The sequence below is a fragment of the Caenorhabditis elegans genome, chromosome X, assembly GCF_000002985.6.
Source record: "Caenorhabditis elegans chromosome X".
Classification (NCBI taxonomy): domain Eukaryota; kingdom Metazoa; phylum Nematoda; class Chromadorea; order Rhabditida; family Rhabditidae; genus Caenorhabditis; species Caenorhabditis elegans.
Genome location: NC_003284.9, coordinates 16,565,110 through 16,571,109, shown reverse-complemented (window position 1 = coordinate 16,571,109; position 6,000 = coordinate 16,565,110).

Here is a 6,000-nt window from a genome sequence, read left to right as displayed (position 1 = left end):
ATTTAATGATGAAATATTACCAACAGAAAATGTTTAAAAATTACTGTTTTTGTGATGAAATTATTAACAATTATATTCAAAGCTTTTTTTAAAATTTACTCAGCGTTCATAATCTTCAGAGTCGATCCAAAAATTTTTTTTCCAAGTGCTATATATTTGAAATCATATTTATTTTATTCAAATTGTTTGGTTTGCTGGAAATTTTCAATTCCGGCAATTTTCCGATTTGCCGATTTGCCAGAAAAATCGTTTTTTCCCACTTGTAATCTACATTACTAATAATGTTTATCAATAATTTGACAAGAGCACCCCATATTCGAAATTATCATTTTTCTTAAAAGATAATATAAGAATGGCATAAGGTCCTAATCTTAAAAGTTTACAACAGGATAGACATTAAAAACACGAAAATTGTCTTTTGACACAACACAAAACAATTGGTGGTTCGTTGAAGGAGCTCGTCAAAACAAAAAAAAAATCATCTCATCACGTCTCGTTAAAAAGCGATGATTTAGTACATATGATGCTCGGTGGGAAAAAAAACGTATTTGATGACTATCTCATAACAAACACCTCGTTTCGCCCGCACTCGTTGACAATTTCAGTGGATTTTGAGGGGATAAGTTAACGGTAGTTAACGCTAACGAACAAACATCAAAAGCTATTCAGAATTTGAGCGGCGCTCATTATTGTTCCACACACACGAAGTGAGCGGAAAAAATTGAACGAGACCAATAGTTTTTAGCTCTACGTTTAATGTTGAAACATCAGGGGAAACCACCATAAAAATCAGAAATAGAAAACGGGAGAGAAGGAGAGAAAAGGCATGAAAAGTCGGAAAGAAAAGGGGTTCTGTTTCCGGTGGCATCACTTTTTACTATTTTTAGGGAATAACTTTTTCCTTCTAAAACAGCAAAAACGAGACAAAAAAATGACAGAGAACCGAGAAATTCCTATTCCCATTGTTCAATCTTCTTCTCTCTAGAGCTTCCTCAAAATTTCTGAAAATTAACATACTCTACTTTCATTTTTACACCGCCAACAAAACGAGTACAACGAACAGACATTAAATGCGATTTCTAATCCTAAAACCTCAGCTTCCCAGACAATCAAGTTCCGGGGCTGACAACTTTTGGAGCATCAATTTCAATAAGCTCATTAAGGTTTTTAACATTGTCATGCCGAATGATAAGGATGGCAAATAATTGGGTGTATTTGATCATAGATCTAGGATTTGGTCACACTTAAAAAATTCTTTCCAATAAAACATGAACTTTTTATTTAAAAAACTTGAACTCTAGAGAAAATAAAAATTAATATTTTTTGAATATTTCATAAAGTTATGAAAAAAACTCTAAAAATCAAGGATATTCTATCTGTGATGCACGTATTTTTGGTTTCAAGTTATTTTTCATCTGAAAACGAGTCAAAAAAAGCTTCAGACATGCGCAATACAATTGTTATGAACAATTTAGTGGAACCAATTATAAAAAAAAACATAACTTTCCCCTCACAAATCTGGATCTTAAGGAGAATATTTGTCCTTTTACAGCTAAGGAAAATTTGTATTATGACATTTAGCTGATTAGAATTTATGAAAAAAAGTTTATAGAAACATATCTGATTAAAAAGAAAATTGCTGGACAAATTCAAAATTGTAGATCGACGATCAGGGTTTGCAACTGAAAGCAAACAAATTTTAATTTGTTTTTTTTTTTGCGGGGAGTTTGCTAGCGCCAATAAGAAATGTAATAAACTGTTGTACAATTATCAGAAAATTTTAAATTTTCCAGACGTTCTTGGACACATTTTTTCTTAGGTGGCAAAATGAAGATAACTTTTCGTTCAGTATAAACCTAAAAATTGAACTACTGGTGGCAACGCTCATACATAAAATATTTTAAGAGTAAAAAAATTTAATTTAATATCTATTTGTTTTATGGATTTTTAAATTTCGAAGAACAAATTGTCATTTGTACTATATTCCTGATTTATTTAGCATATTTTGCTTGATCAACTCATATTGTTTTGTTGATTTATGTAGGTCAAATGAACCCGATTGGCCAGAGAATTTTTGCATTTTTTTGAAAGTCTAGTATGAAATTTAATTTTTTGGGGCCTTTTTTAGGTTTTTGACAAAACTCTAACATTGTTAACGCTCATTAAGGCTATCTTTTTACAGTACCTAACTCTTTGGACCTTTAATTTGAAAATTGATAGTCATCACAAAAAAAACCGTCAACGTATTAAAAAAAACCAAAAAAGTACGTTCCATGGAACAAACAGTTGCAGTCGACCCCCCACGGGTGGACAGAAATAAAACATCGTCAGAATGTACACTATTCAATTTTTAATTATAGAAATTTCCTGATGTTGACAATTATTTTCCCATTTTCTCTGTTGCGACAAGGGGAGCGGCACAAAAACCGAAAAAAAACCACTCTTCTCGCTGGATGCTTCACAACTCTTCACAATTTTTTACGTGACTTCCCGAAAGTTTTGGTTTGGGATAAAAACGGAAAGAAGTCGTTGGGTGGTAAGGAAGAGAAGACAAGCAGAAGCTTCTTCCTCTTTCAAGTTTCCTTGTTTGCAAGAATACAAAACGAACCTTCCAGAGCATATAAGAATGGGAGCAGGAGTAAGAGCAAAATATGAAGGAAGAAAAAACGACGGGCTGAATACATCCGTAGCATAAGTAATGTACCGCGCAATACAAAACAGAAACAAGGAGGGAGGAATGAATCAGTTTTCATAGACTGAAATTTTAATTTTGCAGTTATTCTTACAAGGATTGCAGATCGGAAACTTTCACGTTAAAATTTATCAATTAATTGATTTAATGTTACGTTCACAGAATTCCTTTGAGAGCTTCTGTTCAGATGCGATCATTACAAAGTTTCGACTAAGATCTTTCGTGCAAGGCTTGCAAACACATTGAAAACTATTACAGAACCGTGAAAAATTACCTTGAATAATTTTCAATCGTGTCGAGACCGGTTCTCGTATTCTTGCGAGATGAAAAAACAAAATTTTGCATATAAAACTTTGAAAAAAATGGTCAAAATGACTTTTGAGGTTTTGTTCAGAAAATTATGCATCGTATTTCTTTCGCGCTTTTTGAAAAACTTATCCCGATACTCTCAGTACTTTTGAAACATGTTCAGAATAAATGAGAATATTTCCACAGTTCGAAGAGCTTGGGTTGAAAAATTCGAACTGGGAAAACAAAATAAAAAAATTCAAATTCAAAAACTGAAATTTAGGGTTTCTTGTAAACAAATATTTTAGCGTCATTCTATTTTACAGAGGTGGGCTTGAAATTCTATTAGGCCACAAAAAAACACAACCGAATTGAATAGCTCTTGAATAATATGGGAAGCCGCCAAAAAGGTGGGAGGATGTGAATGGAACACACAACAACAACAAAACGAGCCCGGTGTAAAAATGGAATAAGCATCTGGAATTGACAGAAATTGCGTAGCATACTTGCAAGACGATTTGAATTTTTTTTTGTTTTCCGTTAAAACTACAAAGTTCAGGCGGCTCTTCAGAAACAGATATGTATGATGCGGGGGGCGTACTTAGTACTCTTTACTACTTCTTCACCCGAAAAAAAATGCACAAAATTCACACGCAATCTCGGACTTGCTTACCTATTTCTCTGAACCTCTAGAACAGAGTTTCGGGTGCGCGGGGACGTCTTTTCACACCACCGAAAAGTTATTTTAAGCAAGTTTGATGCTATTCTCGACATATCTATTGATGATGTATAAACGCCCTCGCGATGTGCTCTTGATTGCAACACACACATACCCTGTGGCGATGTGTGTGACGGGTTGCTAATAAGTGTGTGATAGCTGTGTTTAGATATTCATCGGGATAAGGGAGGTCCGGACGCGTATTGAATTGAAAACTTGAAAAGGCGCAATTTTTGTTCCGGAAAGTCACGTTGACTATGTGAGCGTTTTGTGGAAATGTTTAGGTGCTGTTATGGGAAAACCGGGAGAACAATGCAAGTATTATGGACAATATGTGAAAAAGGAGACTATGGCCTTTATTCATATATCACGAACAAAGGATTTAGGTAAAAGTCAGAACACCCAAAAATGTGGGGCTAGGCGGGTTATATCCCTTCAGAAGAAAAAAGGTGAGATCTACATTTAAAATGTTCTCTGAAATTTGACCAAGCGTTTGAAGCTAAGAATATTTTCAAAAACTAGTTTTCAAATTTCAAGTTGATAAAAGCTACCAAGTATACTTGTCTGTTTTTTACATTTAAACATAAAGCCATAACTCAAAGCAAACCATAAAATTTCCAAAATAGCTTTCAATTTGGACTTTCTTTGCTAGTAAAATCATAATTCTGAGTGACCGCAACAAATCACTTTCGCAAATTCCCAAAGAAAAAATTTAACTACGGCAACCGTTGTAGAGGTTGACATAGAAAATATTTCTATGGGATGGCGATATTATTCATTATTATAGATTCATGGATATAAACATATCACTTCAAAGAACACAGATCGATAAAGGGGTAGGTGTTCGGCGGCCGCCGACACCTCGCGGGTTCCGCACACCGCTGTGGTTTGTGTGGGGAAGGCGGGGCGTCGTGTAATTTTAAGATAGCAAAGATGACAATGTCTTGATTAAATCTTTCAAAAGAATGCAAAAATTCAAAGTGCCACGTTAGAAAACGTGCTTAAAAAATTGGGCGAATTGTATAATTTTTCATAGCCTTTGTGGTGAGGAAAAATCATCAAAATCTGAGATTTTGCAGCTAATTCAGCTAACCACCGTAGCCTATTAGTATAGCACCCCTGGTTTTTTATTTTCAAAATTGATTGTCATTGCTGTCACCAAAAATAATTGGTTAAATGTTACATATTTTTACCCTTACACGAACAAAAACCTGATAAAGTAAAATAGTTCCGAAATTTTATAATTTTTCCGCTAGAAAATCATGATTCTGAGTGACCGCAACGCATCACTTTCGCATATTCCCAAAGAGAAAATTAATTACGGCAACCGTGGAAGAGGTTGACATGGAACATTTTTTCTATAGGATGGCGACATTTTTCATTATTATAATAGTCATATAGTTAAATTGCATCAAAGAACACAGATCAGCGGAGTAGTAGGTGTTTGGTGGCCGCCGACACCTCGCGAGTTCCGCGCACCGCTGTGGTTGGTGCGGGGAGGGCGGGGCAGTGCGATCTTCTGTTGGCAGGAAGGGAGAATATGAATTTTTCTTAATTAAATGTTTCAAAGTCGTGATGTTGGCATTAATTTTCAGATTAGTTTTTTGAAATTAAGAGCACCATTTATTTTAAATTTGTTTTGCAAAATTTTGCGATTTTCTCCACAAAATTACACTATATGCCGTCTACAAATGCAATATTTTCAAATAAAAGCTGTGCAACAAATTTACTTTTCTCTCGAAAACGTTTTTTTGTTAAAAAACTAGCTTAAAAAATATTTTTTCAAAAATATACAAAGTGTTACTGTACTCATTAAAAACCACGCCATCCAGCTTTTTTGATAAATAAAAACCAAAAATTTTGTGCGGCTGGGCACCTCGAGAATGAAAAAATCATGTGAGCAAGGCTTATGGGAAAATCATGTGTAATTTGGAACGAGAATATGAATATCTACCACATTGACATTTACGGAAATGTTTACGGGATCTGAAATAATGGCATCATGTGCAATCAAAAAAGGTACTCAAAACTATTCTGGTTGAAAACGTCACTGCTCAGAAGTAAAAAAAAACTCACTCCAAACCAAATTGTGGAACATGTAAATAATTGAATAATAAGTATTTTCCTTTTTTTCTTTTTATTAAAAAATTCTCCATAAATCAAAAAAAGTTGAGACATAAAATCAGGTACTATGGAAATCCATGTATTTCTACTTCCCAGACGCTTTTAGTAGATCCAGAAACAAAACCAAAAAGTTCAAAGAATTCATCTTTCGTATGTTGTCCTACTAACTTTTTTTGTT